Genomic DNA, 23,043 nt, shown 5'->3' on the forward strand with positions numbered 1-23,043 from the left:
ATACCTCGAAGTGACCAAAATATATCTTAAAGAGAGATTCTTCTGTAAACAAGAATTGTTAAAAAACAACGACATAGAACAAAGAAAGGCCAAAGTAACTCAACATAACCGAGAACAAACAGAATACATCAGAATTCACAGTAGGAGATAAAAAGTGTCAATGAAAAATTGAAAACCTTTTGACACAAAACTGGCTCTTTCAAATCTGTCAGCTAGACATTTAGAAAATCCCTATAAAACTTCAGAAACGTAAGCATGAGGGAAAACATTCTTGAATTATATGGGAAGATCATAACTGTTAACATAATGAAAAATTTACAGCTACTAATGGGAGTCTCAAAGAGGAAAAGCTTAGTTATACTGATATCCTTAGGGTGAACATCCCAGGAAAACTATTTGAGTAAACTATTACTATCATCAAGAACTAGTTATTGGTTGCTATTTATTTTGTCAAACCCTTTAATTATCATCATCATTATTATTAGCCAAGCTACAGCCCTAGATGGAAAAGCAAGATGCTCTAAGCCCAAGGGATTTCCTCCAGAATATTTCTTAAAGAGGAGACAAACAGGAAGGCTTCAGAAAAACTGAGATTAGGAAACTAGGTAGTCTAATCAATACATCTTTGAATGAGATCTATAGTTTCTATATAAAACACAATTAGATTATCCTGAAAGTAGAATTAATTTTACGAAAGTAAAAATTATTATGTTTCAGAACTTGATTAGGAATAAATTTTCATGCTAGATATCCTTTGAATTTTGTAGAAAGCCTTAATTTACTTTACAATTCCAACTCATCAAATCAACAATAATTAACCAATGATAAAGATTATCTTAACGCAGATCCGTTAAAAGAGACAACAAAAGACTCTTGTTAATGTATCTGAATATGGATTCTACGAAAGAATAACTATCTGGACAGAGCATTCGTATATTATCAGTTAATAAAAATATGAATGTAATAACTTAGCAAAATTTTGCCATCATACCTTCAAAACACTCAATTAACATAAGTTAACAGTTATGATCCAACCCAAATAATGTACAATCCTTCAGATTGTTCAAACTCACAAGCAAGCTTTACATCAAGCAGAGCAGGAAAATGGAACTGAATTAATACTGCTGGAAATAAGTTTTCCATAGAAATGCAGTATCTAAGGGAAAGTTGAAAAGAGCATAAGAATCTTCATAAGTTTTGTGATTAAAATGAATATGCTACTTTCTAATTCAAGACAAAGCTTGATGACCAATAGATATTCATAGGCTAGGAAGGCCAAATGGAGAGTAAGGATAGAAATAGAACCTTAGGGACAGGGACAAATTCCTGGATTTGTTAAGTAGCTTTCCAATCTCAGTTCAATAACCACGGATACTACGGAGACAACTGTATCATGGCAATACGACGAGTAGAAATTACTTTACAACAAAGATTACCACCCAGTAGGACCTCACCTGGTGATGAGTAAAACTATGTCATGAGAAAATATCAATCAAAGTTAGTATGTAAAATCTTTGCTTATGGTAATATCGTTTTAAATGCCTGTATTATACCATAGAATAAGATTGTATATTGACTAAGAAAATACTTAAAAATACCACAATGTTTCTTCGTAAAAAGAGTAGCATTCTAGTAATAGTATCTAAAGGTATAGCTAGTTTGTTTCCTGGTTTCTAATTGTACTATGATAGTTTTCAAAAATTCCAAATGTTGAATAAAAATTACAGCTAATGATTATCTGAAGCAGAAATTCATATGACATAGATAACATTACCCTACAATTGCTTAGAAGTAGGCTTATTAGTGGAACAGATAACAGAACCTTTCATTACTGGGAACAACTCCCTAATCTGGTGCACAAGTTCCTTTTGGATTGTCGTTAATATAAAAATCATTAGCCACCTAAAAATTTAAGATGGCGGCCATTTTTCAAGATGGATTCCAATGCATATAAAGAAATATTGCCTTTTGCAATAAAACTGCAAAGATTTGTCCTATTTGAAGGATCTTAAGTGTCAAATCATATATTTTCCACCAAGTGGAATTCAAATATGGAACCATGGACTTACACACTAGCTTCTTTTTACCCATAGAGCAGATGTACCGTCACAACTTTGACACCCTACCTGGATGGGCAGTGTGCACTAGCTCATGTGATCCAAACCAAAGGTAATGGGCCTTTACACTATTTTGTATGGAGTTGCCTGGATGGTGTAAAGATCATGCAGGACACTAATTGGACTGGATATATGATCAGGCATGGTATATGTCATATATATTTCCTTCCTGAATCAAGTCACCTTATTGTGCATGAGTGTGATCGAGTGGGTAAAAGGTTAAACCTACGTCCCTGATTCAAAGAATGCAGATAATTATCATGGAGTGATAACTTGAATACCTTTCATCAGGATAGTAAATAGAGATCCTAGACTATTTGAATTCCAGCTTGACTGGAGCAAGTACTGTCCTTGCCAAAAAAAAAGTGAGGATTGAAGAGCTGAGGTTGCCTCATGCAAAACAAGTACGAGCACATGATGAAAAAAAACTATGTACAAGTATTCCAACTTTTCACACAAGTAGGGAGATTTCTATTGTTCTGGCTCCAGCCACTACTTGATGATGGTAGTGGCATTGAAGAAGCCTTGAGGAGGAACAAGGAACAGCATCACCAAAGTTATCCCCTTATGTTCAACAGCATAAAACTAGAGACAACCTGAAAAGAGGAGTAGTGTGGGGTCAGGTAGTAGAATACCAGACAAAGTTGTGTATAACCATTCTTGAAGTCACCATTCCTTTCATATATGACAAAGGGGTTTCATCCTCTGAACTTACACAAGTTAGGATGATGAACTTCAATAACATAATGAATGTGCGCAAGCTTTAAAAGATGGGAATCTTGAAAAACTCAGTGGTGCATGTACTCAAATACTATTTTGCATGCTTGATAGAGCTGTACAGCAGAGAAAGAATGTACCTCAAGGGCTCTAACACAGGAACATGTGCTCGTGCAGGAGGCCTACCAGGCAGGCAGCATCTGGAGTTAGTCGACAGTACATCACCAAGATCCACAGACTTCTGTCAAGTAAGGCTGAACCACAAAAGGATACCTGTAGTAGATCGTTCGTACAGACCTCCCACACATTGCAAAGAGTTGACAGTAGCTGACAAAGTGTGAAGGCAAGTCAAGAAGCTGATCTTGGTGCATATGCTACTGCTTTGGTCTGACCTACAAGGCACAGTGCAGCTGCAGATTTTAAGGTTCAGAAGTGCAAGAAAATTACAGGCCTATTGTCCACATGTAAATCCATTAATATATTGGAATGATTCTCCCTTTAATAGGGGAAATTGTTACCCTATTTATGATTCTCGCACCGATAATATGGTACAAGGAAGCTTGTAAGTTGGTACTTAGTTTCAAATTTGAATTCTACGTAGTGGAAAATGTCTGATTTGACACCAAGATCATTCAAATAGGATAAGTCTTCGTGATTTTATCACAAAATGCAACATATCTGTATAGTTAATGGGTCCATCTTGGAAAATGGACGCCATCTTAATATTTAGATGTGGATAACGGGTTTTATCTTAGGAGAAACCATTAAGGAGAGTGTGCCAATTTAGGGGCATGTTTCCCGATATGAAAGATTGCACAGTTATCTCCTTTGCTGAATGATAAATATAAAATCAGTGTGATTAAATCAAGTTACAATCAAGTGGCATAAAAATGAGAATTCTATAAACTTTTTCTATAGTCCTAATAAAATAATGTTACCAATATTGCTATACCACATATCGATATTGAAAGATTTTATAAATATAATATTAAATTGATGACATTACATCAGCGAATATGATATCTAATAAATGAGGCTTCTATTAAATCTAGTATGGCCAAAGATAACATAAAACAATGATGGTGACCACAGTTATTTAGTATTGATTCAGTAATATTTAAAAATTTAAATTAAGTACTGTATATCTTAGTTCCTTGTTCTTTGTTGAGATTTCCAATTTAAAAAAAAAATCATTGTACCGATTACAATATTTAAGTGATGAAAATCAGGATAATGTAAAAAAAAATTAAAGTATTCGGCAGTGGAACTTAAAACAGCTAAGTTTTACAGATTAATTATACAATGTCAAGGTACTTGATGCCTCACTGTAAACAGATTTGCACGAAAATTTTGAAAAGTTATTAATTCTTACTACACCTAAAACCATTGAGAGGAGGGTATAATTTTCGTCCTGATATCACAGTCTCTACATTCCACATACACACCTGCATATGTTTTTTTTTCTTAACCATTTGTGGGGGATAGTTGGATGTACAATTTTCGTCTTGATATCACAGATTCTATATTCCACTTACACGCCTGAATATAAGTTTTTTTCCCCTTAACCATTTGTAGGGGATGGTTGTATGCACAATTTTCTTCCTGATATCAAAGATTCTACAGTATATTCCACTTACATGCCTGAATATAAGTTTTTTCCTTAACCATTTGTAGGGGATGGTTGTATGTACAATTTTCTTCTTGATATCACAGATTCTATATTCCACTTACACGCCTGAATATAAGTTTTTTTTCCCTTTAACCATTTGTAGGGGATGGTTGTATGTACAATTTTCTTCTTGATATCACAGATTCTATATTCCACTTACACACCTGGATATAAGTTTGTTTTCCTTAACAATTTGTAGGGGATGGTTGTATGTACAATTTTCTTCTTGATATCACAGATTCTATATTCCACTTACACGCCTGAATATAAGTTTTTTTTTCCTTAACCATTTGTAGGGGATGGTTGTATGTACAATTTTCTTCTTGATATCACAGATTCTATATTCCACTTACACGCCTGAATATAAGTTTTTTTTTTCCTTAACCATTTGTAGGGGATGGTTGTATGTACAATTTTCTTCTTGCTATCACAGATTCTATATTCCACTTACATGCCTGAATATAAGTTTTTTCCCTTAACCATTTGTAGGGGATGGTTGTATGTACAATTTTCTTCCTGATATCAAAGATTCTATATTCCACTTACATGCCTGAATATAAGTTTTTTTCCTTAACCATTTGTAAGGGATGGTTGTATGTACAATTTTCTTCTTGATATCACAGATTCTATATTCCACTTACACGCCTGAATGGTTTTTTTTTTCTTAACCATTTGTAGGGGATGGTTGTATGTACAATTTTCTTCTTGATATCACAGATTCTATATTCTACTTACACACCTGAATATAAGTTTTTTTTTCCCTTTAACCATTTGTAGGGGATGGTTGTATGTACAATTTTCTTCTTGATATCACAGATTCTATATTCCACTTACACGCCTGAATGTTTTTTTTTTCTTAACCATTTGTAGGGGATGGTTGTATGTACAATTTTCTTCTTGATATCACAGATTCTATATTCCACTTACACACCTGGATATAAGTTTGCTTTCCTTAACAATTTGTAGGGGATGGTTGTATGTACAATTTTCTTCTTGATATCACAGATTCTATATTCCACTTACACGCCTGAATATAAGTTTTTTTTTCCTTAACCATTTGTAGGGGATGGTTGTATGTAAAATTTTCTTCTTGATATCACAGATTCTATATTCCAATTACATGCCTGAATATAAGTTTTTTTCCTTAACCATTTGTAGGGGATGGTTGTATGTACAATTTTCTTCTTGATATCACAGATTCTATATTCCACTTACACGCCTGAATATAAGTTTTTTTCCCTTAACCATTTGTAGGGGATGGTTGTATGTACAATTTTCTTCTTGATATCACAGATTCTATATTCCACTTACATGCCTGAATATAAGTTTTTTCCCTTAACCATTTGTAGGGGATGGTTGTATGTACAATTCTCTTCTTGATATCATAGATTCTATATTCCACTTACACGCCTGAATATAAGTTTTTTTTCCCCTTAACCATTTGTAGGGGATGGTTGTATGTACAAATTTCTTCTTGATATCACAGATTCTATATTCCACTTACACGCCTGAATATAAGTTTTTTCCCTTAACCATTTGTAGGGGATGGTTGTATGTACAATTTTCTTCTTGATATCACAGATTCTATATTCCACTTACACCTTACACGCCTGAATATAAGTTTTTTTTTTCCTTAACCATTTGTAGGGGATGGTTGTATGTACAAATTTCTTCTTGATATCACAGATTCTATATTCCACTTACACGCCTGAATTTAAGTTTTTTTTCCTTAACCATTTGTAGGGGATGGTTGTATGTACAATTTTCTTCTTGATATCACAGATTCTATATTCCACTTACATGCCTGAATATAAGTTTTTTCCCTTAACCATTTGTAGGGGATGGTTGTATGTACAATTTTCTTCTTGGTATTACAGATTCTATATTCCACTTACATGCCTGAATATAAGTTTTTTAACTTAACCATTTGTAGGGGATGGTTGTATGTACAATTTTCTTCTTGATATCACAGATTCTATATTCCACTTACACGCCTGAATGTTTTTTTTTTCTTAACCATTTGTAGGGGATGGTTGTATGTACAATTTTCTTCTTGATATCACAGATTCTATATTCCACTTACATGCCTGAATATAAGTTTTTTTTTTTTCCTTAACCATTTGTAGGGGATGGTTGTATGTACAATTTTCTTCTTGATATCACAGATTCTATATTCCACTTACATGCCTGAATATAAGTTTTTTTTTCCTTAACCATTTGCAGGGGATGGTTGTATGTACAATTTTCTTCTTGATATCAAAGATTCTATATTCCACTTACATGCGTGAATATAAGTTTTTTCCCTTAACCATTTGTAGGGGATGGTTGTATGTACAATTTTCTTCTTGATATCACAGATTCTATATTCCACTTACACGCCTGAATATAAGTTTTTTTTCCTTATCCATTTGTAGGGGATGGTTGTATGTACAATTTTCTTCTTGATATCACAGATTCTATATTCCACTTACACGCCTGAATATAAGTTTTTTTTCCTTAACCATTTGTAGGGGATGGTTGTATGTACAATTTTCTTCTTGATATCAGAGATTCTATATTCCACTTACACGCCTGAATATAAGTTTTTTTTCCCTTAACCATTTGTAGGGGATGGTTGTATGTACAAATTTCTTCTTGATATCACAGATTCTATATTCCACTTACACGCCTGAATATAAGTTTTTTTTCCCTTAACCATTTGTAGGGGATGGTTGTATGTACAATTTTCTTCTTGATATCACAGATTCTATATTCCACTTACACGCCTGAATATAAGTTTTTTTTTCCCTTAACCATTTGTAGGGGATGGTTGTATGTACAAATTTCTTCTTGATATCACAGATTCTATATTCCACTTACACGCCTGAATATAAGTTTTTTTTTCCTTAACCATTTGTAGGGGATGGTTGTATGTACAATTTTCTTCTTGATATCACAGATTCTATATTCCAATTATACGCCTGAATATAAGTTTTTTTTTTCCTTAACCATTTGTAGGGGATGGTTGTATGTACAATTTTCTTCTTGATATCACAGATTCTATATTCCACTTACACGCCTGAATATAAGTTTTTTTTTTTCTTAACCATTTGTAGGGGATGGTTGTATGTACAATTTTCTTCTTGATATCACAGATTCTATATTCCAATTATACGCCTGAATATAAGTTTTTTTTTTCCTTAACTATTTGTAGGGGATGGTTGTATGTACAATTTTCTTCTTGATATCACAGATTCTATATTCCACTTACACGTCTGAATATAAGTTTTTTTCCCTTAACCATTTGTAGGGGATGGTTGTATGTACAAGTTTCTTCTTGATATCACAGATTCTATATTCCACTTACATGCCTGAATATAAGTTTTTTTCCCTTAACCATTTGTAGGGGATGGTTGTATGTACAATTTTCTTCTTGATATCACAGATTCTCTATTCCACTTACACGCCTGAAAGTTTTTTTTCCCTCAACCATTTGTAGGGGATGGTTGTATGTACAAATTTCTTCTTGATATCACAGATTCTATATTCCACTTACACGCCTGAATATAAGTTTTTTTTCCCTTAACCATTTGTAGGGGATGGTTGTATGTACAAATTTCTTCTTGATATCAAAGATTCTATATTCCACTTACACGCCTGAATATAAGTTTTTTTTCCCTTAACCATTTGTAGGGGATGGTTGTATGTACAAATTTCTTCTTGATATCACAGATTCTATATTCCACTTACACGCCTGAATATAAGTTTTTTTTTTCCTTAACCATTTGTAGGGGATGGTTGTATGTACAATTTTCTTCTTGATATCACAGATTCTATATTCCAATTATACGCCTGAATATAAGTTTTTTTTTTCCTTAACCATTTGTAGGGGATGGTTGTATGTACAATTTTCTTCTTGATATCACAGATTCTATATTCCACTTACACGCCTGAATATAAGTTTTTTTTTTCCTTAACCATTTGTAGGGGATGGTTATATGTACAATTTTCTTCTTGATATCACAGATTCTATATTCCAATTATACGCCTGAATATAAGTTTTTTTTTTCCTTAACCATTTGTAGGGGATGGTTGTATGTACAATTTTCTTCTTGATATCACAGATTCTATATTCCACTTACACGCCTGAATATAAGTTTTTTTTTCCTTAACCATTTGTAGGGGATGGTTGTATGTACAATTTTCTTCTTGATATCACAGATTCTATATTCCAATTATACGCCTGAATATAAGTTTTTTTTTTCCTTAACTATTTGTAGGGGATGGTTGTATGTACAATTTTCTTCTTGATATCACAGATTCTATATTCCAATTATACGCCTGAATATAAGTTTTTTTTTCCCTCAACCATTTGTAGGGGATGGTTGTATGTACAATTTTCTTCTTGATATCACAGATTTTATATTCCACTTACATGCCTGAATATAAGTTTTTTTCCCTCAACCATTTGTAGGGGATGGTTGTATGTACAATTTTCTTCTTGATATCACAGATTCTATATTCCACTTACACGCCTGAATATAAGTTTTTTTTCCTTAACCATTTGTAGGGGATGGTTGTATGTACAATTTTCTTCTTGATATCACAGATTCTATATTCCACTTACATGCCTGAATATAAGTTTTTTTCCCTCAACCATTTGTAGGGGATGGTTGTATGTACAATTTTCTTCTTGATATCACAGATTCTATATTCCACTTACACGCCTGAATATAAGTTTTTTTTCCTTAACCATTTGTAGGGGATGGTTGTATGTGCAATTTTCTTCTTGATATCACAGATTCTATATTCCACTTACACGCCTGAATATAAGTTTTTTTCCTTAACCATTTGTAGGGGATGGTTGTATGTGCAATTTTCTTCTTGATATCACAGATTCTATATTCCACTTACATGCCTGAATATAAGTTTTTTTTTTCCTTAACCATTTGTAGGGGATGGTTGTATGTAAAATTTTCTTCTTGATATCATAGATTCTATATTCCACTTACACACCTGAATATAAGTTTTTTCTTCCCTTAACCATTTGTAGGGGATGGTTGTATGTACAATTTTCTTCTTGATATCACAGATTCTATATTCCACTTACACGCCTGAATATAAGTTTTTTTTCCCTTAACCATTTGTAGGGGATGGTTGTATGTACAATTTTCTTCTTGATATCACAGATTCTATATTCCACTTACATGCCTGAATATAAGTTTTTTTCCCTTAACCATTTGTAGGGGATGGTTGTATGTACAATTTTCTTCTTGATATCACAGATTCTATATTCCACTTACACACCTGAATATAAGTTTTTTCTTCCCTTAACCATTTGTAGGGGATGGTTGTATGTACAATTTTCTTCTTGATATCACAGATTCTATATTCCACTTACATGCCTGAATATAAGTTTTTTTCCCTTAACCATTTGTAGGGGATGGTTGTATGTACAATTTTCTTCTTGATATCACAGATTCTATATTCCACTTACATGCCTGAATATAAGTTTTTTTCCCTTAACCATTTGTAGGGGATGGTTGTATGTACAATTTTCTTCTTGATATCACAGATTCTATATTCCACTTGTTTGTGATAAAAGAACATCACCATTACATCTGCAGTCGATCATTTGGTAGTTTCAGCTTTATCCTGGAAAACAAATATATTATGAATTATATATTTCTCTTACAATTTAGGAAAAAATAGGATGATTTAATAGGTAAACTCAAACATACAACAACATATCAAATAGAAATTGCTATGAGATGAAATAATGTCAAAAATGTATTTGATTTTCATAGCTATTTTTTCATGGAAATTATTAGAAACAAACTCACAAGCATTTAATAGATTAAGTTTATTAAAATGTTTTACTATGTGTTTTAAATGAATAATTTAGATTTTACATAAAAAAGATATGATAACCAAGTTTATTAAAAACACGCTCTTAGATGAAAACTAGCTGTAACAAATGGCAAAAAAGAAAAAAAAAATGGTGTGAAAATTGTCTAGAAGTCATAAGTAAAATGTCAAGTAATTAAAACTGTAACATTTTGAATATTAGAAAACCCAAGACATCTCAATACGGTAGTAATTAATTCATTAAAATCAACTAAAGGCCAACATTATACTCCATTACTATTTCCTTTTAAACTGACTAACATGAACTGGTAAAATGTTCCATTCACAGAAGATCTAAGTTGTACAACTATTTATTTTAATAGTCAACCAATTTGTTTATAAAAACCTAAATAGAAAGTTTCATGTTTGAAATTTATAATCACATGCAATATTTTTATCAAAGTAAATTTCATTTATTCCAGTTTCAAAAAAAAAAAAAAAAAAAAAAAAAAAAAAAAAAAAGAAAGACCGTGAATAGATAAACTCCTCATCTCGCAGAACGATTATTCATTTCTACTACCAAAATTCGCCTTAAACCTGTATAGATTTCCTTCATTTGGTATACACAAAAGATAGCTAAATTACTAAAACCTGAAATACAGTATTTTATGTAACAATAAATGAAACAGTTTCTAGTCCACTACAGGACAAGGGCCTCACCATGTCTGGGGTTTGGTCAGTTTTACCCAGGACCCACTTAAACCCACTTTCATTAAAGTTTATGCAATGCTGGACTTTTTTTTAGATGAAATTGTATATATTTAACACCATATTGTACACAGTACTTAAGCCCTTGCCATAGATATTCATTAACTACTCGGCAATCTGAATTGTAAAAATCTGAAAAAAAACATTAACTTACCTTTAAACTGAAGTCAGTTGAATCTTACAGCCTCCATTTCTGTTATCAGCCTTGACATAGATCTAGTAGATTTAATCTTGTGCCATCAACGTCCATTTAGCTTCCATCTCCTTCCTATAGCATCATGGAGAATAGAGTTGTCCACCAGAAAGTGTTTCGTTTACTGGCTTCGGCTTTTGGATTTCAAATGTGTAGACAAATAAACGGATCTGAAAGACCAAAAAAAGATCTTTACTCCAAAAGTTCTTCATCTTAAAGTCATAACCTTAGAGTCCCTTTTTAGGGGTATCTATTAAAGTAACTTAATCCTTCAGAGGTCAATGTAACAAACACTTTTGTACCTTCAACTTGACCATGTTCTGGTGTTCACCAAAACATCTGAAGGAAAAACTGAGCTAATCTGAATTTGTGAAAAAAAGGAACAGGCAAAGTTCAGCTTGGATAATTATCCTCACCAATAGCAGCAATAGCATATAAAATTATATTGGCACTTTCATATTAATCCTAGTCTCCATTTCTTTATACTGTACCAACCGTGTGTCACACAATTGTACATAATTATTTTGTATATATTATGCTTGTATCTGCGCTCTTCCCTCGCACTAAAAAGAACCTGAATGATCATGTCTCCGTTTTGCTCTGTAACATTGTCTGTCTCTCGAACAGGTTATGTCCTGTTGCCTTGAGGTTTTGTATATAAAGAAGAGTGTTCCTTAATAAACAACTCAGTTGATTGCATCCTGCCTTTGAGTTCACAACCCTCACTCGGCCCCGTCACATTGGTGACCCGGAAGTCGACTCGCTCCACTGCCTTCCACCCCCACCTCCCTCGCCCCTCCATCGTTGGTACTATGACGGACTCTACTACAGCAGTTGGCACTGCGGCCGCCCTATTGAAACTTTCACCGTTTGCCAGCGGAGAGGCGTTTGCTTGGTTTCAGCGCGCAGAAGTCCAGTTTCGTATCAGGGGCGTGACTCGCTCAACCACCAAAGCGGATTATGTTCTCGCGGCGATACCCGAGAACACCTTCCCAGAAATATCCGACTGGCTTTGTGAACAAGGAGACACCCCAATAGCGTATGACGCCCTCAAAACATACCTTCTGCAGCAGTACTCGCCGTTGCCAGACGCCCGTATAGCAAAGCTTTTTCAGCTCTCGCAACAACCGTTGGGGAACCAAAGGGCTTCGCTTGCCCTCAGGGAAATGACCAGTATCGCTCGCCTTCAACCTGCCGCAGACGGCTCTCCTCGTGAGGTGAACCTACTTCGTGCCCTTTGGATACGCCGTTTACCCGAACCTGTACGCGCTGCCATACCCGATGTCGATAGTTTATCCATAAAGGACTTGATGACCAAAGCCGACGCCCTTATGGACAGCCACTTCAAGACCTCCATCAACGCGTCCACCCCTGACGACGAGGATGCCTATTCAACGTCAACCGAAGCTGACATGAATGCCGTAGGACATACACGCCTACCCCGTGACGTGCCGAAGCGGCGACAAAGCCGCCCACCACCCACCAATCGCTCGCGCCCCAACGAACGACTTCTACAGCCACTTACTACCTCCCATCCGCCGCAGTTTTGCTAGTACCACTTCAGATTCGGGGCAACCGCGAAGAAATGTGCCAAGGATTGTCAGTGGCCAAAAAACGTGTAAGTAGGCCATCGCTTGTGGCGGTGGCCTCCCATGTTTCTAATCTTTTCTTTTTACAGGATGCAGGAACGGGCATGCGATTTTTGGTAAACACGGGTGCTTGTCGTTCTCTTTTGCCAAGGAAACTCTTCAAGGCACGACGTAGTCTGTCTACATCTGCCGACGTCCGCTTGGTAGCTGCCAACGGATCTGCGATACCCACCTACGGTTACGAAAACCTCACATTATCGTTCGGAAACGGTAAATTCAATTGGAAGTTTCTCGTTGCTGACGTCACAATGCCAATCCTCGGTGCGAATTTCCTCTCTCATTTCCACCTTCTGGTCGATGTCGCCCTCGACGCAGACTCGTACTTGTCGACACCTCTTCAACCCGCCCCCTCTAACCTCGCTCTCCATATCAGCGCACCCACGGATGCCTACGCCCACCTCCTCACGTCGTACCCGGAAGTTTTCCGTCCAGAGCTTCGCCAAACGCCCACGGTTCCTGGGATTGGATTACAATGCCCTGGCTGAAGCCCAACGACAGGATCCAGAGTATCAAGCTTGTAGGACATCCTGCACGTCCCTCCCTTGGGAAGATTTTCCCCTCGAAGACTCCAACACCACCCTCCTCTGTGACGTCAGTACTGGTAGACCGCGACCTTAGATTCCTGCTCCTATGTGCCGACAGGTGTTTGATTTCATTCACAGCCTTTCACATCCCTCGTGCCGTTCTACTGCACAACTGCTGAAGGCAAAGTTCATTTGGCACGGCATTTCTAAGGATGCTAAGGATTGGGTCCGCGCCTGTACTTCTTGCCAAACTTCCAAAGTACATCGACACACGGATTCAGGAGTGGGCACCTTTCCTCAACCTCAGCGTCGTTTCGCACACATTCACGTCGACGTTGTAGGCCCCCTACCCACATCACAAGGACATCGTTACCTGTTTACCGTCATCGACCGCTCCACTCGTTGGCCTGAAGCCATTCCCGTGGAAACTGCAACGTCCGCCTCATGTACATCTGCCTTACTCTCTGGATGGATTCTAAGATTTGGTATCCCTGAGCATATTACTTCTGACAGGGGAAACACTTTCACCTCTCAATTGTGGACGTCATTAGCGAATCTCCTGGACATCACCCTACATCAGACAACAGCTTACAACCCCGCTGCCAATGAAATGCTTGAACGTTTTCATCACACCCTCAAAGCAGCTTTGATGTCCTGCTGCAAGGATTGCAACTGGTTTACTCAGCTTCCCTGGGTCCTCCTTGGACTAAGGACCACTCCTAAAGACGCCCTCGACGTCTCGGCAGCTGAAATGGTGTATGGCGATCTGTTGGTCGTCCCTGCCGAATTTTTTCCTTCTACAACCTCCTCCGACGATCTCCAGCGCATACGACACGTCGTGGGAAAATTTACTCCGTGCCGCCAGACTTACAAGCCCCCAGCGAAGCATCACATACCAACGGACTTGCACTCTGCAACGCACATCTTCCTGCGCAACGACACTAGCAAGCCACCACTAACGCACCCTTACACGGGCCCTTTCCTTGTGAGCCGACGCAGTCCGAAAGCATTCCTACTAAACATTCGGGGCAAAGAAGATTGGGTCTCCATTGATCGTCTAAAACCTGCTTATCTTCTGCCAGATGACCCGCCTACAGTTCGCCTCTCTAGATCAGGGCGCCCTATTTAACATGTACAGTATGTCATTTTTAGGGGGGGAGCCATGTACCAACCGTGTGTCACACAATTGTACATAATTATTTTGTATATATTATGCTTGTATCTGCGCTCTTTCCTCGCACTAAAAAGAACCTGAATGATCATGTCTCCGTTTTGCTCTGTAACATTGTCTGTCTCTCGAACAGGTTATGTCCTGTTGCCTTGAGGTTTGTATATAAAGAAGAGTGTTCCTTAATAAACAACTCAGTTGATTGCATCCTGCCTTTGAGTTCACAACCCTCACTCGGCACCGTCACAATACACTAATCTTGATATAGTAAACAGTACTGTCATTGTATTGGTAATATCCTATTTAAAATATCAACAAGTGAATAAGATTAACATCTCACAATTATGTAGGTGAATAGATTAGTAGGTATAATTTTTTTTTCTGGTAGACTCGGGTTCAAGAATTAAAAGATGGAGGACATTATAATCTTTTCCAATGCTATATCAGAAGATATGTAAAATCTGTTTGATTACTTATGATCCAAATCCATTGACATTTCCTTATCTTAATAATAATAATAGTAATCCAATTATATATAAATTATCTCTCTTAGTTACACTCAGACCTTGTCTAATCCTCGTTACTGATTTGTGGTCAATTAGTCATTCCATGGCCCAAAGTGTTGCTAGATATAGGGATTTATCCCTAGATTTGGGGATTTTGGGTGTCTGATGGTGATATTCTGTACAAATTTCTATAAAGAAGAAACAGAGTTAAGTAAACCTTCATGTTGTTGAAAATAGTTAACTTGCACTTACATGAAGTATAGTGAGTAATTTCTATATAAGTAAAACCTACATGATCAGAAGGAAAGACATTTCTGGAAATGGGGATTTTTGTGTTGTTTTAGGGATTTTTATCCTGAGTTTTGGGGATTTTTTATCCTGAGTTTTGGGGATTTTTAGAATAACCCATCTGGAAACACTGGGACCACTCCTAAAGGGGAGTTAGTTGACAACGGATATAAATCTTTTAATGTCGACCAGGACAGGCAGTTTGTTCATAGATATCCTCTAAAGGGTACGCGAGAAGAGTACTGTATTAATATATTTTACTGCTGGTGGTCATATGGCACATTGCTAGGGTCAAGGAGGCCATTTAGCCCCAAAATGCAACTAGGGAAATCCCCTCAGATGCACTATGAAGTTGAAGTTGATAAATCTTGGATCACAAGTTGCAAAATGGGAAATTGGAACGTAGGAATAAAAAACAGTTAAGAAGAAACTGTGAAAAACATGAATTAATCCTTCAGTGTACTACATATACTCTGGGGAACAGACCAAACAATATAGCAAAAGTTACAAGAAATAAAAATATCTGTTACATTTAATCTAACAAATGAAATATTTGAATATAGTGGAGGTAATTAACTATCCCTAACAGGCATGCATTGGCAAAGATTGTAAACCTCTGTTTATATGAAGATAAGTTTATCATTCAAAGAATAAAATCAGGCAGTTGTAATTTTACACTATTTGGGAGTTTGATATATCAAGAGCAGTTTCTTTAACCTACACAGCTCTGAAAAAGTTTATAATTAGAAGTTAAGCGTTCATAATGGATATATTTTTAAATACTAGCTATTCTATTGTGCCACTCATGAATGGCAGAGGCGAGGGACAGTGACATTGCCCCATTTAGTAGGAGAATTTCCTAGTGACTAACCATATTTACGTATGATCAACGCTAAAGCAACCTCTCCACCCAAGCCAGGACTAAGGGGACCCAGACAATGGCTGCTGATGTCTCAGCAGATAGACCCATAAGCTACCTAAACCTCCCCCCCCCATTCTTAGCTCATAAGGATGGTGAGGTTTCAACAACCAAAGGAAATAACGAGTTTGAGTGGGACCCGAACCCCAGTCTGGCGATCATCAGCAGGGGCGTTACCAACAGGCCACTACAATCCTTACAGTGGTTTGTGGGCTAACGAGTCCCCTACAATTTAATTTTTTAGGTACCAAACCTAGATTTTCAATTCTTTGTAAAATGATTAAATCTAAACAGAAATAGGACACCAAACTCGATATCTTTTGACAAAATTCATAGATGGATTTCAGAAACAATACAGGATAAGCAGCTTTATGAAAACCCATTTAATAACTTCGACAAGGTGAATTCACTGTGGCGGTAGAAATTAATAGTCATCTTAATATCAAAGTCATTTCAAGGTGTGGAGATGATCGGGCATAAGACAAATGGCATCTATTTGGTGCAAGTGATATTTGGATATCAGCATAGCATCCCAATGATTAACAGATTTAAGGTTTTTCAAAGACTTAAAGATTGCTTATGAATGGCAGAGAAAAGTGGCAGTGAAAATGCCCCAGAAACTATATTTCTTCGTGTTAACCTACGTCTATAGAGTTATAATTCTCTGTCTTTACTTAAGCTTTGCTTACTCATATGTAAAAATTTGCTTGCCTTCAACAAATCTTTGACAGAGTGCAATGGCCTCCGTTTTCTTCTATTCATATTCATATTAGAGTGATGTACAGTATTCTATCTTTCTTCCTTGAATGGCTGATATTATTAGATTATCTTCACTCTTGCATGGTCCTTTGCCCAAATGCTGTTAAGAAATTTACAGACAAATATAACCCTTTGGATATAGCATATCAAAAGGAGATTGGTAAACTTGAATAAGTTTTCTTCCTGTATTGCTGAAATAGCATACTTTTTATTGTCAGCAGGTTCAAGTTGGTTCCACTTGATCTAAACTAAGTAGAGCGTTTACTTATTGATTGCCTAAAAAAATATCTAGATAGAATTTTCATCTTTTCTAACAGCTGGAAATGGACCTGAAATTTATTTCATAGCATTGAATTTTCAAAAAAATAATGCTAAAACGGAAAAATTTCTTGTTTTATTGGATTATTTACTGTAGTATGGTAAATTGATACCCCATTTAATTTTGTTATACATCCTTGGTGGGCATGGGAGAATGGGCATATGGTTTCTGTTGATCCCATCAACGGAAGCCGAGATTTGTCCGTGAAAGAGAATTCTCTAGGAGTTTTTGAGCCTCTGCTGATCCTGAGCTGGATAGAGTGCCCTTAGAGGAGGTTGTTGCTTGGTGACCTCGTTCCCTCATCTGCAGCTTATTGGAATAATGTCAAGCCTCTCCCATTTAGGGTCCCAACTGTTGTTAAAGGGAAAGGAAGGTAAGGCGCCACCAGAGGAGGAATCTGCATAAAAGTAGTGCCACTGCATCTAGGGTCAGCTGGAGGACTTTGAAACCTCCAAAGCGATGGTCGGCGTACACTGCAAAGGTAACGCTGGAAGATCATGGGTCAGTCCTAAGACTGCGGGTCCCTTCTCATCGGAGCTCATTGATGCTGGGGTCTTGACCAGTAGATGGAGATATGAGTGGAAGACGCGATACCCGGAATGTATCACATAAGAACTCTTTCCTGGGAGAGAACTTGGTCTAAAATGATGAAGAAGTGGGTAAGGTAACGCTTGACCTTACCTTGGATGCTTTGGCAGGGGTGATGCTGTTCCTTCGAACGGTTTCGTTCTGGCGAACATTGACATGGTCAAGGGCTGGTTATCATGGCCGCTGTGCAGTTGGAGAGTGCTCGCAAATAGTCATCTGTTGACAAGCTGCTGATGGGGACTGCTGATCACCTGCTGATTGTTTAGTGGATCGGCTTGAAAGGGAACAGCGAGCAGCGAGGATGGTGTTGTTTGCCTTCTAATCTTTCTGGGGAACGGCGGGCATAGGGTAACTAGTGAGTGGTTGAATGCTGCTGGTGGGCTGCTGAGCAGCAAACTGCCAGTGAACAGTGATCGGCAAATCAGCTATCAGTGAGCTGAAGATGGTGACTGATGAGCGGTTGAAGATTTACTGGTCAGTTGGCGAGTGGTGATCAGCCATCGATTGGTGGGTTAACTCGACGATCGGAGGGTTAAATCGACGATCAATGCGTTGACTCGACGATCAATGCGTTGACTCGACAATCGGAGGGTTGACTTGACGATCGATGGGTCAAATCGACAATCAGAGGGTTGACTCGACAATCAGAGGGTTGACTCGACAATCAGAGGGTTGACTTGATGATCAGAGGGTTGACTCGATGATCTAAGGGTTGATTCAACGATCGATGGGTTGACTCGACAATCAGTGAGTTGGCGATCGAAGAGCCAAAGATGAATGGTGAACCACTAGATAATTCCGCGATTGGCTAACCATTGTCGAATGGCCGCATGCCGACGGGTCATTGAAGGATGAGCAACCGGGTAGCTGGAACAAGCTGGAGAATCATGTACCGGAGTTCGTTGACAAGTAGGTGGTGAGGAGAGTTGGTCTGACGAGGGCTGTAAGGTTTGAGAATGACAAGACCAAGTAAAGCCTGAGGTCACAGGCAAAAGGTGATCATCAAGATGCCTATTGGTGATCGGTACCGGGGAGCTAGAGATCGACAATTGACGAAAGCACAAGTAGATAATCAGTGATCGGCATGGTGATCAGCAATCAGTGACTTGGCTTAGGTGATTGTTGAGCTTGCAACCGTTGAGCTGGCAAGGTAGACTGGTGATTGAGGAGCTGGCGATCAGCGTGGTGACGATCGGAGCGCCACTAAATGGGCGAGCTGGCAGATGATCGGCTAAGCTGAAGAACAGCAGTATGGTTCCACGATTGAGTAGTTGGTGATCGGCAAGCCAGATATTGGCGATCGGTGCTTGGAGATCTGAGAGGACGCTCAGAGTGCTGGCGATCAACAAATGGATGGTTACAGTAAGGTTCAACAATTGAAGAGTTGAGCCAACAATTGGTGATCAGCAATCGGCGAGCAAGCGATAAAGCGATAAGCAATTGGTGCACTAGCGATTGGAGAGCTAGCGATCGGTGATTGGTGTGCTGGCAATCGGCGAGCTGGCGATCATCGAGTTAGCAGTAACTAGTGGAAAGACAAGCTGCAGTAGGTCAGAATAGCTAGCTGGCGAACAGCCGAACAATGATTTAGAGATGAGATGTGTCCTTTGGAAGGTAAAAACAGCCAGGAGATGCTCATGAATGAGGTCTTAAAGGTGGGTCCTGAACTAGGGTTCAATGACAAAGATTAATGGCTGTCCAAAATAGACGAGGAGGAAAAGCGGCAACAGCTGCTCTCCCTCCGAGCCAAAAGTAAAGTGAAGCACTGTCACAGGTGTGTAAGTAAGAGTGGTAGCTGGCTACCCCCCCCCTACCCACCCCCCGCTAACTAGTGGGATGGGTAGTTAACCCTCGCTGAAATTCTAATGGCTCGTTCTTTTAAGAGGGGTAACTGGCTAACACCCTACCCACCCGCACTAACTGGCGGGATGGGTAGTTAACAGTCGCTAAAATTCTAATGGCTCATCCTTTTAGTTTCGCCGTAAATAATATTCCAATAAATAGCGTTGGTTTATATTCCAGTTACGGAACAAATCAGATTTTAGGGTAAGCTAAGCTAAGTCAAGCTAAGTTAAGGGTAGGTAAGTAAGGTAAGGTAAGGTAAGTAAGGTAAGGTAAGCTAAGTTAAGGTAAGGTAAGGTAAGTAAGGTAAGGTAAGTAAGGTAAGGTAAGCTAAGGTAAGTGTAGGTTAACTATAGTAAGGTAAGGTATAGGTAGGTTAGCTATAGTAAGCTAGGGTAAGGAAGGTTAGCTAAAGTAAGGTAAGGTAATTGTAGGTTGGACAAAGTAAAGGGAGGTAAGGTAAGTGTAGGTTAGACAAAGTAAAGTAAGGTAAGTGTAGGTTAGACAAAGTAAGGTAAGGTAAGGATAGGTTAGACAAAGTAAGTTAAGTTATGGGTAGGTTAGTTAAGGTAAGGTAAGAGTATGTTAGCTAAGGTAAGGTAAGGTTAGACAAATTAAGTTAAGGTAAGGGTAGGTTAGCTAAGTTAAGGTAAGGGTAGGTTAGCTAAGGTAAGGTAAGGTTAGACAAATTAAGTTAAGGTAAGGGTAGGTTAGCTAAGGTAAGGTTAGGATAGGTTAGACAAAGTAAGTTAAGGTAAGGGTAGGCTAGCTAAGTTAAGGTAAGGGTAGGTTAGGTTAGGTAAGGTAAGGTAAGGGTAGGTTAGCTAAGGTAAGGTAAGGTTATGTTAACTACAGTAAGGAAAGGTAAGCAACAGTAAGGTAAGGTAAGGGTAGGTTAGGTACAGTAAGGTAAGTTAAGGGTAGCATAGCTAAGGTAAAGTAAGGGTAGGCTAGCTAAGGTAAGGTAAAGGTAGTTAGCTAAGGTAAGGTAAGGTAAAGGTAGTTAGCTAAGGTAAGGTAAGGTAAGGTAAGGGTAGGTTGGCTTAGGTAAGGTAAGGTAAGGGTAGGTTAGCTTAGGTAAGGTATGGGTAGGTTAGGTAAGGGAAGGGTAGGTTAGCTTAGGTAAGGTAAGGGAAGGGAAGGGTAGGTTGGCTTAGGGAAGGGAAGGGTAGGTTGGCTTAGGGAAGGGAAGGGTAGGTTGGCTTAGGTAAGGTAGGGGAAGGGAAGGGAAGGGTAGGATGGCTTAGGTAAGGTAAGGGTAAGGAAGGGTAAGGTAGCTTAGGTAAGGTAAGGTAATGGTAGGTTAGCTTAGGTAAGGTAATGGTATGTTAGCTTAGGTAAGGTAAAGGTAGGTCAGCTTAGGTAAGGTAAGGGTAGGTCAGCTTAGGTAAGGTAAGTTGAGGTACAGTATGGTAAGGTAAGTTGAGGTACAGTATGGTAAGGTTAGCAAAGGTGAGATTAGGGTAGGTTAGCCGAGGTAAACTTAGGGTGGGATAGGTTACGTATGGAAAGGTAAGATAATGGTAGAGGAAGGCAAGATAAGGGGTTTCCATGTTACTTCGTACCCTAGCCACTTTGCCTCCAAGTCACTTCGTACCACAGTCAGAACATAGGAGCAGTGCAGTGATGTAATGGTAGTTTTGAGAGCACATTGAGCTGCGGTGTAGTAAAATCCATTAGAAGTTTAAAAATACATCTCCAAAATAATGACCCACATGGCTTGCGAGCGCAGCTGAACATGTACCACTTACCAGAACATAGGAGAAGTGATGTAATGTTAATTTTGCGAGTGTAGCGAGCCACTGTGGAGCAAAAACCATCTGAAGGACCTGAAGTGAATCATAGATAACTATGATACTCCAATTTTCCAACCACTTACATAAACCATATATTTTTGACACTGGTTTATTTTGCATTTCAGACCATTATCATTGCTGTAAATAACTAATTTCTGGCATTTTCCCACCCCAAAAACCCGGTTTCCTACTAGTATCCACTATAATTGTCATTATATAAGGGGGACCAAAAGCTTATTAACAGGGGATTTGCCGTAATAATCATGACCAGAAATATATAAAACACAAGATAGCGAGTGGGAAAATGTTTGGTTTATGTATTTGGCTTGAAAGTAACTTATCATATATTTATCTGCCTCTGTTCTGGCAAGTGATAAATGTTGCACTACACGCGTTAGCCGAGTGGGCAAGTACTTTGCCGAACAAAAATTTGGTGACCCAACTACCTATACGCTACCTGACAGCCTGGTTATTTGAGTACTAGATGACAATGGTATGAAGTTACTTGGGACGAAGTGACTCTGGACGAAGTGACTTGGGTATGAGGTAACCTGATTCCAATAAGGGTAGGGTAGGTAAGATATGGGTATAATAGGTTAGGGAAGGTAAGCAAAGAGAAGGTATGATAAGGGTAGATAAGGTGTAAGGGTAAATAATTTGCAAGGGTAGGTGAAGAAATGATAGGTGAAGAAGGGGTACATAATGTGTAAGGGTAGTTAAGTAATTGTAGGTAAGGTAAACGTAGGTAAGGTAAAGGTAGGTAAAGCAAGTGTAGGTAAGATTATGAAACTTATGGTAAGAGTAGATAATTATAGGTAAGGTAAGTTTAAGAATGGTAAGAGTAATCAAGCTAAAGTAGGAAAATAAGAGTAGGTATGCTAAGGGTACTTATGATGAGTAGATAATTGTAGGTAAGGTATGGGCATGTATGGTAAGAAGTAGTAAGCTAAAGTAGGAATTTATGAGTAGGTATGGTAAGGGTAGGTAAATTGAGGGTAGGTACGGCAAACCCCTGTGAGGGAAAAGAAGGGAAGGGTAGGTAAGGCAAATGCCTGTGAGGGAAAGGAAGGGAAGGCCAGGTAAAGTGAGATTAGGTAAACTAAGGGTATGCAATATAAAGTTAGGTAAGATGGTAGGTAAAGTAAGAGTTATTAAGATAATGGCAACTGAGATAAGACTAGGTTAGGTAAGGTAAGGATATATAAAACAGGTTAGGTACGATAAGGTAAGGAATAGGTAGGTAAGCGAGTGTACGTAAAGTGAGGTTAGGTATGGTTAGGTAAGGTTAGGTAAAGTGATAGTAGACAATATGTGGGTAAGTAAGGCAAGTTTCATTTTGGGAGCTATCATTGTGAACTTGTTTTCGTCATTTGATCCAAGTCTCTACTACGTTTC

The sequence above is a fragment of the Palaemon carinicauda genome, chromosome 17 (genome assembly GCF_036898095.1).
Source record: "Palaemon carinicauda isolate YSFRI2023 chromosome 17, ASM3689809v2, whole genome shotgun sequence".
Classification (NCBI taxonomy): domain Eukaryota; kingdom Metazoa; phylum Arthropoda; class Malacostraca; order Decapoda; family Palaemonidae; genus Palaemon; species Palaemon carinicauda.